A 17,588-nucleotide genomic window follows, 5' to 3' on the forward strand; every position below is an offset into this window, starting at 1 on the left:
GGGCGGGGACACGTGGCAAGGGCGTGAGCGGAGATTCCCGCCCCTCCACCCGCGCCCGCGCCACCGCACAGGTGTGCGCTGTTAAGCCGCCACCAGGGAAGGCCGCACCTGGGGCCTCCCTGTCCTTCCAGGCCCGTCTCACTTTGGAACCAGACGAGGACACAGGTCACTGCCGCTCCCGGCGGGCTGGGCATGAGCGCCCGCTTTGTTCCCACGCAGAGGTGACGCCAGCCCAGAGCAGAGACGGACGGGCACTTGACACTCCCCTGGGCCTGGGCCGCCTCCTCGGGGCACCGTCTGGCAGCTGGCTTCCAGGAAGCTGGTGCCAGCTCCCAAACCCCGTCCCTGCCTGCAGAGGGGTCGGAGGGGTCGGAGGACCCCAGGCCGTGTGGACCAGTCGCCTCGTGCAGGCCCTTCTTGGACTCCTCGTCCCGGGTCCCAGGGTGGGCCCCTGAGCCCCCCCACTGCCTCCAGGCCAGAGCCCCCTGGCTGTTCCCACACCCTCCGAGGTCAGGCCCCCACACTTGTCACCTCACCCTTCAAGACCCGGCTAATGTGACCTCCCTCTCCAGGGACACCTTCCCCGCTCAGCCCCTCTCCCAGGCTCCGTGGCCCCTGTGTGCATGGCTGCAGTGGACCTGGGGCTCCTGGTGCGGACCCGAGGACCTGGGGTGTGCGGCCCCCAGCGCCCCGCATGCAGCAGCGTCTGTGGCGTTGAAGGCCGCTGGCTCCAGCTGTTCTGAGGGAAGGACTAGGACCCCACTCAGGCCCAGGGCGGGGGCAAGGACACATTGGGACCTTTGTGGCCTCTCTTTCCACTGAAAGCTGTTAAAATATGACATTTTGCCCTGGCTGGCATAGCTCAGTGGATTGAGCGCGGGCTGTGAACCAAAGTGTCGCAGGTTCGATTCCCAGTCAGGGTACATGCCTGGGTTGCAGGCCATGACCCCCAGCAACTGCACATTGATGTTTCTCTCTCTCTCTCTTTCTCCCTCCCTTCCTTCTCTAAAAAATAAATAAAACCTTTTAAAAATGATTTAATAAAAGAAATTGAAAACATAAAAAAATGATATTTTGACTGCATTGGCATAAAGACATTTATTATGAAAACTTTTTAAAACTTAATTTTCTGATTTAAAGGAAAATAAACTATTTCCTGTGGACCCAGAAAAGTGTGGTGGGCCTGGGGCTGCACGTCCACGCAGGGACCCCCGGGGCCTCAGGGAGCTTCCTGGGGGGTGGGGGGCGGCCTGCCACCCAGGTCCCAGCCCCAGGCCTCCCGAGCTCCCGAGCGCCCCTGCGGTCCTAGACCCAGGAAGACGGTCCGAGAAGGGTTCACGAGCGGGTGAAAGAGCGTCCCATCCCGAGGTGATGCTCTTTGCCCAGACCGTCCCATCGTCCTGCGCTGCCCTCCCTCCCCTTCTCTCTCTGGCAGCGAAGCAGGGGGAGCACCGCTGTGTGCGGCCCACGCCAGGGACTGCCCGCACCAGGGACTGCGCTAGGAGGGTAGCGAGAAGAGAGGGCCATCCATTAGTCATTGACTCTCCTGCCCTGGAGGGGCTCCCCGTCTCCTGGGAGACGAGCCAGCACCTGGGGTTCCGGACAGAACGGGCCCTGAGACCCAGGCCGAGGGGCGGGTCCCCTGACGGGTTCTGGGAAGCTCCCCAGAACAGGGGCCTGGCCCTGGGCCCCGGAATATTTCTGAAGGGCAGGGGCGTCCTGGCACTGCCAGGCTGGAGACGGCAGATTACACCCGTGTGCCCAACTTCTCCCCCTCGAAAGCCCCGTGAGGACCACAGGTGGGGAGTTTCTTTCTTTCTTTTCTTTTTTAAGGCGTCAGCCCCCAAAGGTGGGCAGCGCATCCGCACTTTTTCTGGAGCTGGAAAGTCGGTGCCGAGTGCCACGGGCCCAAGGGACTCGGGAAAGCTACGTCCCGGCGAGGAGGGCTGAGCACCAGCGTGACGTGCCCCACGGAATCGCCAGGGGTGCTGCCCCCAGCTGGCAACCCTAGGCGGGGGCAGCGGGCAAGAGCAAAATAACCATCAGTCAGACCCTCGAATCCCCTCCCAGAACTGCTGGGCAGGCCCCCTCTCTGACCACGGCAGCATACTGGTCCTTCTCTAGCGATGGCGAACCAGGGCTCCCCGGCCTGGGGAGAGGGGAGTCACCCCCAAAACAGGGAGCCAACTCCCTGGGGCCGCTGAGTGCTGGAGTCCCTGTCCGGCCCTGCCCTGCTTCCGGGGGCAGTGACTCCCCTGCCCCTCAGGCGACACGCTGCAGCATCTTCCCTGGAGAATCCCGTCTTTCCGAGAACAAAATACTGACATGGGGGGGTCCCCAACCAACACCCCCAGACCTCCCCTCAGGGGTGTTCAAGCCTCTCTCCTGAGGGTCACACCCTGACGAGCAGGTCCACTCGGCCAGTGTGTATCTCTGATTTCGATGAATAAGTAAAGTGAATGCTAGACAAACAGAACCGGTGTTTCCTTCTATGACCCAGCAGTTCTGCTCCCGGGAGCTGCGACGCTGCGTCCGTGCAGAAACCGTACGTGAACGTGCACAGCAGCATCGCTCCCGACGGCCCAGAGGCGGAGACACCAGCACAGGAGGGGAGGGCGAACCGGCGGGCGTCCGCCCGGGCACTGGACTATTTACTCAGCCACGAAGAGGAACGCGGTTCTGACATGTGCCCTCGATGTGGGTGAGCCTCGGGGTCCTGCTGCCCCGTGACAGCAGCCAGGCCCCGAGGGTCACGCACTGTGTTGTTACTCCCTTTAGAGGAATGTCAGGAACGGGCCAGCCCACAGGCACAGAAAGCAGATGAGCGCTCGCCGGGGGCCAGCAGCGGGGGGGGGGGGGGGGGGGGGGGGGGGGGATGGGGGGTGATTACTCAATGGACACGGGGTGTTTCTCTGGGGTGATGGAAGGGCCCGAAACTAGAGAGCGGTGGTGGTTCTCAAACGCCGGGAATGGACTAGAAGCCACCGGGAACTGCACAGTTCAAAACGGTTAACTGTACGTTACGAGGAACTTCACCTCCATTCAAGATAAGCGCACACAGCGCCGGCCGGCCAGGGCTCCCGGGTTCGGGCGGCCCCGTGGACTCGGACGACACCGGGATCCCACCGCCAGGCGGATTCTGACGCCAAGATCCTGCGAGCCACAGACTCCACGTGAGATTCTCCAGCGGCCACACTTTAAAAAGCAAAAAGAAACAAGTTGCAATGAACGTTCATGCTATATAGTTTCTTCAACCCAATATAGCCAAAATAGCATCGTTTTAACCCAGCAGCATGACTAGTTACTGATCAAGATCTGAAACTCGCTAATGAGATCTGTCTTTTCTACTGAGTCTTTGCATCATGGGCTCCTGCACCCACGCCACCCACAGGCCCCCGGGCCGTGGGCCATTCCGGATGTCTCACGCTGGAGCCTCAGGACATCATCTGCCGCTTATGAGGCTTTTAACGTGCCGTGGGGTCCGAGTCTCTGGGTTAAAAACAAGTGGGCTGTAGGGCCTGGCCAGGGCGCCCGGTTGGTTAGAGTGCTGCCCCCAGGCACCAAGGTTGTGGGTTCAGTCCCTGGTCGGGGCACATGCACGACTCAACCAGTGAAGGCATGATGAGTGGAACAAATTGGTCTCTCTCTCAAATCAATGCATCATTAAAAAAAAAAAAAAAGCACTGCAATAAAAATGACTGGGGACAACCCCAGAGTCCATGTGAAATTTTCTTTTTAAAAGAGACGTCCTGCCCTGGGTGGCGTAGCTCAGTGGATTGAGCATGGGCTGCGAACCAAAGCATCGCAGGTTCGATTCCCAGTCAGGGCACATGCCTGGGTTGCGGGCCACAGCCCCCAGCAACCGCACATTGATGTTTCTCTCTCTCTCTCTTTCTCCCTCCCTTCCAACTCTAAAAATAAATAAATAAAACATTTTAAAAGAGAGAGAGGCGTCCTGCACTGTAGGTTTGGAGTGGTGCTGTGCCCTGGTTCCCGGGTCTGTCCCCCTGAGGCACGGTCGTCTGTGTCCCCGCAGGGTTGGCACTAGAGCCAGGCTCAGAACTGTCTTCTGAGCGTGTGAGCGAGTGAGTGGACACATGAATGCAAGTGGAGAGGACGGAAGAATTCACTGTGGGGCTGGGTGTGGAGGGGAAGAATCGGGGAGGGCTTCCAGGGGGAGGGGGCGCGTCCCCGGCCTGCAAGAGGGAGTTTGAGGAGAGAGGGCATGGGCGGCCTATTAGGGCAAGGTTTCGGGGCCTGCCCAGGGTGAGGAGACCAAGCCGGATTCTGCCCTGCGATGTCACACCGGGGACCCGACCTGAACCCAGCTGTTGGGCTGGGTGGCCAAGGTGCCACATCAGCCCCACGGACCCTCTTCCTCCCCGACGCCTCGGACCACACCTGTCCTGTGGGTCTCCCCTCCCCTCTGCGGCCCCACCCCACAGGGCTCAGCCTCCATCGCCTCTCCCCTCCATCCCTGCGCCTGCCAGTCTGGCCCCATCTGGCCCCTCCGTCCAGCAGTGGGGGTGCACTCAGGGCCCAGTGCGCCCCGGTTAGGGCGGCACTGATTAGGCCCAAGCAAAAGCCCTGTCCAGCGGAGAGGAGGACCCTGAACAAGGAAATGACAGAGATGTGTGACAGTGAGCAGCACGACGCATGGGGGAAACAAAGGGAGCCAGAGGGAGGGGTCCTTGTGATGCCTTCTCCGGGCTGCACCGCGGCCGCCCAGGGAGGGCTCCAGCAACGCGGTGAAAAAGCTGAACTTCCTGAGGCCTCGGGAAAAGGAAGGCTCTGGGAGGGCCACTCGCCCAAGGTCACACAGCAGGGGACACGGGGGTGAGGGCTGGCTAGGGGTGCTGCTCGGGCCTCTGACCCCACTCGGCCATCGAGTCACGTGGCATGGCTGTGCAATCCTGGGCAGGTCACCACCCACAGCTACCAGCTTCTCCACCCTGGGATGGGCTCGGGGCCAGGGGGCAGGAGCAGGCAGGAATCGGCGGGGCCTGGACGTCTGCTGGGAAGCTGGAGGGGGCAGCCCAGGGAGGGAGGACTGGCTGTCATCTTGACATGATTCAGAAGCAGCCCCTCTGCTGGCCCCAGGGCCGGACACGCCAGCATCTCCAGGTGGTTTGCAGACACAGACATAAGAGGCCTGGCCGGTGAGCCCAGGTAGCAGGTGCCCCTCCTGCAGCCTCAGGGTTGGCCATGTGACCATCAAGGCCTCTTCCTGCCCTCAGGGCCCAAGTGCCAGCAGGCCAGGGACAGTGGGTGAAGGGCAGCGGAGGACACGGGGTGGGAGAGCAGGAGCTCTGAAGCCTGCCCAACAGGCCTGGGTGCAGGGCTGGCTGCATGTGCACCGGCCCTGGGGCTCCCGGACCGCCCCCCGCCCCAGCCTCAGTTTGCTCGTCTGCAGAGTGGAGATGGGCCGCCCTGCCCGGAGGTGGCCGCTCCTGACCTGGAGGAGCAGGTGCAGGTAAGGTGAATCGCCCTCAGCTGGGAGCGAGCGTTTGTTTGACCCGGTGATCCTCTTGGCAGCACAGGTGTGGTGGTCACTAGAAATGGGGTGGGGTTAGCCGGCCGCCTGGCATCCTCCCCTCAGCCCCAGAAGAGCCATTTCCATTTCCTGTGAGCTGCCGAGAAGAGAAGTGATCAGGAAGCCGGGAAGGAGGGGGCTGAGATTGCAGCAGGCTCAGCTTGGCCTCCCTCCTGCTGTCCTGCTGTGTGGTGTGAGCAGGCTGCCCCCCCCCACCCCGTGCCTCTGCTTTCTCTTTGGGGTCTGGGCTTGAAGACAGTTCAGGAACCAGCGCCTCAGGGGGGGCTAGTCCCAGGACCCAGGTGCTTTGAACCACCTCTGTCCCTGGGGGCCCCTAATGTGAGGACAGGGCTGTCAGGAGGGAGGCAGCCAGCAGTGAGCAGTGTGCATGGAGTCCAAGGCCAGCAGGAAAGGGGCTGCGGGCACAGCTGGGCATGTGGGTGGAGGTGCTCCACCAGCCCAGGGTTTATAAAAAGGCCAGCTCGCTGTCAAGAGTGGCTCCCGACCCCTCCATTCCTCAAGATGCCTCTTGCACATGCCCTTTCTGTGTAGAAATTGGGTCCCACAGTCCCCGGGGTGGGGAGTGAGCACCCCTGCTTCTGCTCGTGGCTTCTCAAACAGGAGAGCGGAAATAAACTGGGGCAGAAGGGGAAGGAATGCGGCGAGAGGGGACAGCAGGTGGGCTGGTGGCTGCCTCCTGCTGTGTGGCCTGGCCTCTGCCCCTCTCTCGGCTCCGGGACTCAAAGCTCTGCCTGGACCATGTCACCCCCGTCCTTCCACGGCTCCTGGCCCCACGGGAGCGGCTCCCCTAGGGACATGTCGGCAGCCCGGCTTGGTGCACGGGTGGAGGTATGGCGCGTGCTGCCCCCCCCACCCCGCCACTGGCTGGTGGCCACTGGCCACCTCCAGATTTCTCAGAACAGGAAAGGACCGGATGGGGAGGAAGGACATGTGGGGGAGCTGCCAATCTGAGCCACAAACACCTTGACCCCGGGGGAGCCGCTTTGTCTCGCGTCGTACACCTCACCAGAGAGCGTGGGGCTCAGAAGTGGTGTCGCCCCGTGCAGACAGGATGCCGAGCAGGCCCCGCAGCAGACGCCCTCCACAGGGTCCTGGAACCTCCAGGTCCCGGGAAATTTCAGCCGCCAGGGCAGGCGGCCCATCTGACTCAGTCCTGGAGACCCTTTAAACCCTGGAGACCCAAATGCGAGGGGCCTGGTGACTCCCCTGAGGTGGGAGAAGACAGCGCCCCCTGGGGCCCCACCCCACCCACGTCTGCGGGGCGGGTGGAAGCGCTGGCCCCAGCAGGCATTGTCTGTCTGTCGGGAAGAGAGAAAACGGACTGGGTGTTCCAGACGTTGCCTTCCAGGCCCGGGAGATGTGGCGGCGGGGCTGTGCCCAGTGCCCTCTGGGCAGCCGGAGCAGCTGGGCCTCCGCACTTCCCTCCCGCTCCTGCCACACAGCCTCTGGGCCACCTGCGTTCCCTCACCGTGCACCTCACCCCGGACCACGTGGCGCTGTCCTCTCTGTCTGGGGGGAAACCAAGTCCCGGGGAGCTGATGTCCCTTGCCCAGGCCACGTCTCTGAGGGCCTGAGATTTCAGGACTGGAAGTGTAGCAGGCATCCGTCGCTGAGTAACAAGCAGCCACCGGTGTGGGTTTGCGCACAGTTCTGCAGCCCAGACAGAGCCGGGCAGGACCACTGGACCGCTCTCGCAGGGCAGGCTGGGTGGGACGCTCTGGCGGGAGTGGCCGGACAGCCACGGTTCTCCCTCCGAGGTCTCTAGGGCTGCTCCCCCCTGGTGGCCTCTCTCTAGCAGGGTCATCTGATTTTCTCGCACGGCCTCTGGCTTCCGAGCTGGAGAGCACAGATGCTGCGAAGGCCCAGGCCTGGAATTTCTCAGTCACTGCCACCCCATCCTGTTGGTCAAAGCAAGTCGCACACAGGCCACCCGCTTTCCAAGCAGGAGGGGTGGGGAGGTGGTGGGCCCCGGGCCCCGAGTCACCAGCTGGGGAGGAAGTGACGGCAGCCATCTTGGCAGACACGGTCCCACCCAAGGACCCTGCCTTTGGGCCATTGCCTGCGGGCAGGCTCCTGACCAACTACGGGTGGAGAGTGGATGGTGCCCGTGAGAAGACAGAGGGGGCTGGGCCCAGGAGGCTCCAGGCTCAGCTGCAGGGGGATGAGAAGAACGGGCTGGCTCTGGCCAGGCCCACAGGGACCAGAGACCTCAGAGCCCCCTGTCTTCAAGCCTTGAGCTTGTCCCCCCCGGGCCTGTCCCGCCCTGCGCTCTGCCCTCAGAGGGTGAGGAGGCCGAGCCCCAGTGGGGAATGAGGCCAGGCCTGCCCTTCCTGCCGGTGACGATGCTCTGTGGGCCCGGCCGAGGCTTAGCTGGGGACGTCACGCTGGCTGGCAGGGAGCCCTGCTGGGTTGGGTGCCCCCACCCGCCCTGCCCTGACCTGCGCCTGCCAGGTCTGAGAGACGTCCTGCCAGCAGCTCTGCCTCGCCCCACCCCGGTGTCTCAGGTTCTAAGAAAACAGTGTCCCCGGATCACGGCATTCACGGGTCAGCGGGGAGGCGACGGTGCAAAGTCACCCCCGACCTCTACCCTCCGAAGGCCTCAGGAACGGTGCGGTGGCCCCCAGCACAGGCCCGGACCCCAGGGGCTCTCTGCCTCTCGTTGAGTCCTTGGGTCCTGGGGCCCTGACCTCCGCTGCCCTGGTCCTGGCTGGGGGCAGGGGTCACACATTCTGCAGGGAGACAGTGCAGAACCTGGGGCAGTGTGGTCTGGCCTCGGCCTCGAGGCCACAAGCACTGCCATGGGTTGAAGGCCAAGGTTGTGGGGTCTTGTCCTAGCAGCGTCCTACGGCCCCGAGCAAACCCCACCTTCCTTCTGAGCCTGGCTTCCTCACTGGGGCCACGGGGGTAGGCTGGAACCCAGTGGGCTTCAAAGTCCCTCCCACCTAGAAGATTTCCATGACCCTCACCCTCTAGAGGGGGAGGAGAAGTCACCGAGGAGGAGTGGGCAGACGAGCTTCCGGGCAACGACCACCGAATGGAGGTTGAGGTATCGACAGCACCCACTGTGTGCTGAGCTGCCCAGACTCACTCAGTCCTGGCGACAACCCAGTGCAGCAGGCACAGTCTGATCCCCCCCGCCCTGGAGAGGAAACCGAGGGGCGGAGCGGTTCCATGACCAGCCCACAGCCCCGCTGAATTCAACTCCCGCCTTCTTCACCCGTGTTCTCAGCCGGACAGAGTCCTCCTCCACCGTCCCGTGGCTGAGGTGTTCTGAACCAGAGTTTTTCTGAGCCCCTGAGCTTTTTTTCCAAGTGCCAAGTTCCTGTCCTTCATGTCGCGGCTTGCAGGAAGCAGGCAACAGTGGCCAGAACCTTTCACGGGGGCAGCAGGCTGTGGGGACTGGCGGGTGGGCCGGGCGGGGGGCTGAGGGGCCCTCTGCGTCGTGTATCTGCGGTCGTCGGGCCACACCTGGGGGTGGGGGGGCGGCTGCCGTGCAGGGGACAGTGGCTGGGATGGAAAGGTCTGGACACCCTGTCTGTCAGGGGAGGAGCCAGTAGAGGGACTCCCGCCAAGCCTCTGAAGGACCGTGGTGCCAGCCCAGAAACCGAGTTGCTTTGACCGGTTCCAGGCGGCGGGGTCCAGGATCTCTAGCATCCCAATCTGACCCACGATAAAGAGCTGCCGTGGGGGACAGTGAGTGTCACTTCAGAGCTGCGTAGGACAGGGGGACCGGAGGAGATGGCCTTGAGCAGCAACCCCCCCCCTCCCAGTTTTCAGGTGTGAGGTTCAATAGGGCCACGTTTGGAAAGTCCCCAAAGCCTCAGGGTGTACGTGTGCATGGGTTAAAGGTCAGCGGCGGAGCCTCCTACTGCCCGCTGAGGCCTGCAGGCCGACAGCCAGCCCAGCGGGCTTTTCCTAACCCACCGCAGCATTTGTGGGTGACTTTCTCGCTTCTTCTAGTCCCGCCCATCAGCCTGGCTCCGGCTGAACAGTCAGTCCAGCCCCCGGACCGGGGCTCCCAGCAGGTCATTAGAGTTCTTTCTTTCAAAAACTATTTTATTTCTTTATTTTTAGAGAGAGGGGAAGAGAAGGAGAAACAGAGGGAGAGAAACATTAGTGTGTGGTTGTCTTTCATGTGCCCCTTACTGGGGACCCAAGCATGTGCTCTGACTGGGAATTGAACCAGCAACCCTTTGGTTCACAGGCCAGTGATCAATACACTGAGTTGCACTAGCTGGGGCTTGTTCATTACATTTCTGGTCATCAAAAGGACGAGAGAACTTCAGTCCTAAGAATCTGACCCAAAGGACCTCGGAGACCCCTCTGGGCCTGTGGCTTTCAGGCTCAGACAAGTGAAACAGACTGGATGCCCCAAAGACCACCTTCCAGGTCGAGGAGACAGATGTGGCTGCGGGGCTGCGGGCAAGGACTGGGCAGCTGTGAGGACGGAGTCTTGGTGATGGGCCCCAGGAGCTGAAGCGGCTATAGAAGGACAGGCTGGGAGCTGGGGTCACCGGGCTGTGCCCCCACCTCTGTTTTTGGCATCTTTGCCAAAGCGGGTGCTGGCAGCGGGGTGAAGGCAGGGGGCGGGTGTCAGAGAGGGGTCTCTGGGGGACTGTGCCCCACCCTGCCCTCCCTGTGACGGCCCTCTGGACGGTTGCCTTATGAACTTGTGGGGAGTGCCAGCGGGGCCTTGTGGGTGCAGGGAGGCGTTCCTGTGTGCGTGCACGTGGGGTATGTCTGCAGGCCAGTGTGTACGAGGTTTGCTGTGAATGTGTGAGTGTGAGTGTGAGAGTGTGTGTGTGCAACGCTAGGGTGGGGAGTCTCCCAGGGGGCGCCCCCGCAGGCAGATGGGAGCTCGCCCCATAGGTGTACCAGGCATGTGCACGTAGGTCTGGGTGTCTCTACTCTTCTCTGCTGGCGTGACCTCTGGTGTGACCCAGCCTGGTCCCCCGGGGGTTCAGGCCCCAAGCCTCACTCCAGCAGGCCATGTTCCTGGGCTGGCCACGGGTGTCACTTGCTCAGCATCCGCCTCGTGACCGGGGCTAACTCTCAGCCTCTGTGGCATCCTTGGAGCGTGTGGCGTCCTCAGGAGGAATCGCTCCCTCCGTGCTGCCGCTTCCCTTCTGGCTGCAGAGCCGGCCACGGAGGGGGCTGGTCTCTTCGGGCTGCAGCACCGCAGCCACTCCCCTGGGGACTGGGTGTGTGGGGCTGTGCGGCGGGCGGCCTGGGGAAGGCAGAGGCCTGGGGACGGAGCAGGCTCTGGGTTTCCAGGGGCGGTCACCAGGGCCCAGTTAATGTTGGCCTCCTCTGTCACACCCATCTGCCACTCCACAGCAGTGCCGGCCCCTATGGGAGGACTTCTCTGGTCCAAAGGTCTCCCTGGCCTGGAAGGCTGGCATTGTTCTCTCTGCGCCCCCACCAGCCCTCACACCCTCCACAGAGGAACTTACAGATGAGGGGCGTCCCCCCAGACACGCTCACAGAGGCTAACACAGGGAGTTACTGAGGCCCCTTTCCCGGGCAACCGCATTTCCCGGGGCAGCCCTGTGTGCGAGGCTGCGCTAGGAGCCGGGAGCTGCCAGTCAGGTCGGGACAAAGATCCCTGCCCTGGTAGTGGTTCTGTTCTACGGGGGAGACAAGCAACAGAACAAAAACATGGAAAGGACCCAGTGTGATGGCAGGTGAAGAGTGCTATGGCAGGAAGGACAGCCGGCCGAGGGATCAGGAGAGGGGAGGCCCTGAGCCGCGTGATACCTGGGGAAGAGCGGTCCAGACAGGGCACGGCCAGTGCAGAGGAGGTTGGTGAGCGCGGGGGGTGTGAAGGGAGGTGCCAGGCCAGGCCGGGCCAGGCCGGGTGGGCCCCTGTGGCCCCTGAAGGACTCTGGCTGCACTGGGGGAGGACGGGAGCCACAGCAGGCTCTGTGCAGAGGAGGGAGGTGACTGGACATGTGCATTCCAGGATCATCCTAGCTGCCCGGTGGGGCAGGGGCAGGAGCCGGAGCTAACACACCAGAGGGAAAGTTCTGGCAAGAGGGCAGTCGGGAACCAAGGCAGGGATTGCAGCAGGATCGTAAGACGCTGGGAACATTCCTGGGCACGTGGAACTGAAATCGGAAAAGCCCGTCACTCCCTGACCCAATAGGCAGAGGCAGGGATGGAATCTTTGTGGGCGCTTTATTCTGACGGCCGGCGATCCGAGAAGCCGGCAGGTGATGTGCCCTAACAGACCGTCTTAAACTCCATTTCAAACCGCCCCTTTTTATAGAGAGAAGAAAAGTGTGGGTAAGAGGTGTGGAATTCAGGGAAGAGGTGATCAGATAAAAGCGGCAGCATGCTTTCATCTGTGTCCTGGGCGGTGAGCTTTCTCTGTGTCCTGGGTGGGGGCGTCTCCCCCTGGAGCACAGCGGCTCGGACACCATCCTGACCTCTCGCAGGCCTCCTGGGGCACACAGGTGGAACTGATGGGGTCTCCTGGCGTCAGGGCGGGTCAGACCTTCAGTTCCTGGAACCATAGCTTTTGACGAGCCTATTAGCTGTCACCTGAACTAAAATTTTCCAACCCTTGAGTCACCCATCAGAATGGGAAACTCAGACAAGACAATGAAACCCGGCCAAACAGTTCCAGCAAATTGACAGCCAGCTGGTGAATCCCAAGACCTTATCTTCCCCCTCCGGAGAATCCGTAACCTCCCCGGCTATATAAATCTCAGGCGTCCGGAGGAGGAGAGAGGAATTCAACACAGTGGACTGGCAATTCAAAGCTTGCGTGTTCCAGTCCTGCCAGAGTCACCAGAACGAAGCCTGGAGGGCCACCGCGTCCGGGCCTCCTGCCGCCTGCCGCCCCTCGGCCGAAAAGCCGAGACAGGGACTGGGTTATAACTGCTCTTTTATTACCGTCAGAGACCAGCAGTGTGAGGAGGTGGCGGGTTAGAACCCTGATGTCCTCTTTACGTTGAGCTTTCAGAAGCGAGTTCATAGAGGGTGAAAGTGGGTGAATTCGGGAGGGGGAAATTCCTGGGGGGCGGCGCAGACTCGCTGCCTCTCTCGGCAGAGGGAGCTGGAAGGGAAGTCAGCAGCTCCTTCCCGAGCTGCCCCCTTTGTTCTGGTGTTATTTCTCCATTTGCATCAGAATTCCTCTCTTCCCCCGGACGCCCGCCAGCGGTTTACGGCCAGGGAGGTTGCCGATTTTCTGAGTAGGGAAGATAAGGTCTGGCGATTCTCGAGCTGGCTGTCAATTGCTGAAACTCTTTCGACCTGATTTCATTTTTTTGTCTCAGTTTCCCCAGTCCACTTGCCCAGACATTTTCCCGGCTTCTGACTGTGGTGTCTCCTTGCGGGAGAGCGCAAGCCTGGAGCGGCCAGGATTCCCTGCTGGGGGAGGAGTCAGGAGGAATGGGGGCGGCTGGGCGGGGGGGGGGGGGGGGGGGGGGGCGGCTCTGAAAGGGTGGGAGAGCCAGGCACCCTTCACCTGGCTCCTGAACACTTTGAGAACCCGGTAGCAGCCATGGGCCCTCTCCCCGAAAAACGTGCACACGTGTGCACACGCGTCCACACACGGAGACAGGCGCACACATTTGCACGTGCATGCACACACATCCACACAGGAGTATAGTCATTCCCTAGTTTCCACACAGGCATGCACACTCACACGCTCACAGACACACCATGCTACAAGGGACTTTAGAAGCTTCCTGGGCCCCGTCCCCCAGGTAAGGAGCCCCCGTCTAATCCAGTCCCCCTACTCGGCAAGTGTGGAAACAGACCAGCCGAGGGGGACCTGTCCGAGGTCACGCAGACAGAGAGGGTCTAACCTGCAGGCCTCGGCTCGGACACCCAACCCTGGATGTCAGGAGACCCCCTGCCTCAGGGCCTTTGTCCCTGGGCACTGAGCTGGGTGCCAGGGGACGACACCCCTCTCATGCTTGTGCCCAAGGAGCTCATGGGGAGGCCAGGGGATCAGAAAGGAAGTGCCCAGCGTCCTGAGAGGCCCCTGACCCTGCGGTGGGCCAGGTGGGGAAACTTGGGAGGAGGAAGGGGAGGCTCTGAGATGAGGCACCCGGGCCTCACCTCGGAGGCCGAGGTCGTGCAGGGCACACTGGACGGCAACTTGGGGAAGGTTCAAACTTGTGGAGAATCTTGGGTGAGTTTATTGCAACTGCCAGGAAGCAACATCTCAACGGATTGAGAAATGCTCTGAAAGATGGCAGTTAGCACCTTCATTCTTACACTGGAATCAAAGGAGGGGCCTGATAGATTAGGAAGGCGGGAGAAAGCAAAGTGGGGAAAACTCCGGGATTGGATAAAAGGTAAAATGATGGACACAGCCTTCTTTCACGTGGGTGGGTGAGGGATCTGTTCACAGACAACAATTAACACGATAATAATAGCAGTGTGGGGATTTGTGGTCTCAACTCGTGCCCCAGGGGTTTGGGAAACAAACAGGGAAGTCACCTTGGCATTCCAAAGGTCTGTTATTGTCACAGATGCAAAAAAACAATAGGCAGTTTAGTTAGGGTAAAGTTTGACCTTTGTTAGGGAAAGATACCGGTCTGGGACTGGAACTGCTTTTAGTCAACAAGCTGTAATTTTAGACCATCCTTTGTGGTTACGTGAGGTCTCTGAGTCTGTGAGGCCACCCCGCAGGCCTCCTCTGAGCTGGTCGGGTTAGGACGGGCCCTGCTTCTTCCGCAGGACTGAGGGCGGGGCTGGGAAGGCCTGGCCAGCCGAGGCCAGCAGCAGCTGCATCAGCAGAGGCAAAGGCCCAGAGGTGGGAGCTCTCCAAGTGGGCACCAGCAGGGCCTCTGGGTACCGGAAGTCAAAGCAGCCTCCTGGGGCAGGGGGACACCTGGACTGGGTCTTGAAGGTTGAGTAGGAGTTTTTCCAGAAAGGCTCTCTGAGCAGAAGGACTAATAAATACGTGCCAAGGTGCAGAGAGGAGGGAAGCTGAAGAAACCGCGAGGGTTTGTTTCCGAGGGCTGCACGCTGCGTGCTTTGGGGAGGGGCTCGGGAATGAATAAATGAAGGAGTCACTGAATGAGTGAATGGGGGGCCTGTGGTGGAGGGCAGGGGAGGATGCCAAGTCTAGTGGCTTTACCCAGCAGGTGGTGAGGAAGGACAGGGACCGAACGTTAGTGGGAAACCTGTACTGCTGGCTGTCAGGAAGCCACCAGCCTCACGCCCGTTCCGCAGAGGAAAAGCCAAAGCTTTGTGCCGGCTGGCTCTGCCCGCAGCCCAGGGCGGGACTCCGCAGCTGCAGACCCGGGGCTGGGCCTGAGATGGCTCAGGGAGGGCGGAAGGTGAGCGTGGCCCCCTGGGGCCCGGCGGCCGCTCCTGAAAGAGATAACAGACCTCGCCATTGTTCCCAGAGCCCCAACAGGTCCAGGTGAAAGGGGACGGCAGAGCTGTAAGGCGACACCACCTCGGGCGGCTAATCTTGTATCTCCTCTGAGCCCCTGGCTCACACAGCCTCCGAGTGGGGCAGCCTGGCCCCCGAGGAGGGGCCGGGGGAGGGAGGACCACCTACTGAGTGAGCCCCAGCCCTCTCCCACACTCCATCTGCGGACCAGGGGACTGGGGGGGCGGGGGGAAGGAGGGAGAGGCTGGCTGGCGGGCTGCAGGCTCCACCGACAGCACTATCACGTCTGGGCGGTGATTATCCCCACTTTCCAGACAAAGAAACCGAGCTTAGGGCACAGAAATGACTGGAACGTGCAGCGGAGATGAATTTGAACCCAGGTTTTCTGAAAAATTGATTTGAGAGAGGGAGAAACATTGACTTTTGTTCCACTTATCCACGCATTCATTGGTTGATTCTTGTATGTGCCCTGACTGGGAGCTGAACCTCCAACCTTGGTGGATCCGGGCAATACTCTAACCAGCTGAGCTACCCCGCCAGGGTCTCGAACCCAGGTCTTGATCAGGATCGTTTCGGCTTCAATACCTGTGTGCCAGACCTCTACAACGCTGCAAGGGAAGAAAGGGGCTGAGAGGGAAGCCTGCGGGGGTTGTTCCCAGCCCTAGCCAGCTCCCTCCTAGCGGGGCTCCGGGTGCTGCAGGGCCCCGGCAGGCTGCCGGTGACCGAGCAAGCCACTTGTCATCTCTGTCGGGCTGGGTGGGCAGGCACTTGTCACACACACCTCCGTGGACCCTGGGAGAGCTCGGTGGGCAGACAAGCTGACTTTGATGTGACCCCAACCAAGCGCCGACTCTCCTGCGGCCCCCGGAGAAGCTTGGGAACCTGGGAAGGTCGGGACAACAAAGGCCAGAGTGGGGGGAGTGTGGGCAGGCAGGGCAGGGCAGGGCAATTCTGCTCCGGCTCCTCCACATAACTGCCCTGAGGTGCGGGGTTGGTGGGGGGTGCTTGCCTGGACATCCCTCCGCCTGAATGGGCCTAAAAGTGCAACCGGAAAAGGCACCGGAGTTCGGGCTGCCTGTCACTCCCAAGCCCAATCAGCAGACACAGGGACTACATCTTGATGATGGGCACTTCATTCAGATGGCCGGGGATCTGAGAAGATGGTGGGTTCGCACCCTAACAGACCATCTTGTCTTTTCTTTCCAGGCCAAGGTTTCTATAGCAGGGAATAAACCAGGTGTGGGGAGGGGCTTTGCAATTCGGGGAAATGCTCATTGAATTAAGAAAACAGCATCAGCATTCTCCTGCTGGGCGGTGGTCATCTCACCCAGGAGCAGGAGGGCTCAGATGTCATCTTGAGTTGCTTGCAGGCCTTCTGAGAGAACAAAGGTGTGACTGCTTGTGGTCTCCTGGAGTCAGGGCGGGTCAGCCTTCAGTTCCTGGAACAAAAGCTTTTACGTGCATTGATTACTAAGCTTATTAGCTATTAAACTAAAATTTTCCACCCCTGAAGTCCCCCATCAAAAGCACCAGCGTGTGGGTGGGGGTGCCCTGCGGAGGGGTGCAGGGTGGAGCCCACTGAAGCAGGACTTGGGGCTTTCCCACGGTGGCCGTTTTTAGACACATCAAAATGGACAATCGCCGTTTGTTTTTTTTTAGTAACTGGTAGTATGCACACAGGCAGCATTAATTTATTCATTTTTTCCCCAGCAAAATGTATCGAGTGTCTTCTGTGTGCCCAGGCCTGGCCTCTGGGCTCAGGGGACAGTGGCCCTGCAGTCACGGCGCCAGCTGAGACCCACTGGATGACAGGCCCCAGGGAGGGCACCTCCCGTATAGGGGTCCATGTCACCCCCAGAGCAGGGAGGACCCTCCTTATTCCCATTTCACAGATGAGGAAATTGAGAGTTAAGCGGCTTATACAAAATCCCAGATTGAAATCAGTTCCCGCTGTGCGTTAGGGCCCTCCCCCCAAGTCCTTATCTCCCACTCTGCCCCCTGGGCAGGGCGGTGCGGTCACAGACAGGTGGGCCAGCTAAGGACGGGTGGGTGTGTCTGTTTTACACTTTATTTAAAAAAGAAAACGAAGGGGAGTTCAGCCCTCAGCTTGGGAGCCGCGTCCCGAGATGGGTTTTTGGGTCACAGCGAAGTGGCTTCGGAATGAACGGGCGGCTTCTGAACATGTCCAGCGGGTGAAATCCTTCCCAGGAGGGAAACTGGGCGAAGTCTGCTTTCCTACTTTCTGGTCTTACTTGGACACCCTTCAGTAACTTTCACATTTGTACAACAGGGCTGTTATCTGTCCGCCCAAATCACTGAGCAATCTTCAAAGGACGAAAAGGCATATTTTCAAAGAACAAAAAACCGAGCGGGGTGGGGGCCGGGGTGCTTACTTCTGGTCTTACTTGGACACCCTTCAGTAACTTTCACATTTGCACACAGCATGGCTATTATCCATGTACCCAAATCAATCAACAATTTTCAAAGGACAAAGGGCATGTCTGTGGCTCTGGCCTGGCTCCAGATCTGCAGGGTCCATCGGTCTGGGGGGAGCAGAGGTCACCAGGGGCAGAAAGAGCACCCACCCTCTGGAAGACAGATGAACGCTGGACTGCCCCTGGCGCCCTGGCAGAGAGGGCAAAGGAGGGACAGCCCCACACACCTGGGACGAAGCCG

This window comes from Phyllostomus discolor, chromosome 2 (genome assembly GCF_004126475.2).
Source record: "Phyllostomus discolor isolate MPI-MPIP mPhyDis1 chromosome 2, mPhyDis1.pri.v3, whole genome shotgun sequence".
NCBI lineage: Eukaryota > Metazoa > Chordata > Mammalia > Chiroptera > Phyllostomidae > Phyllostomus > Phyllostomus discolor.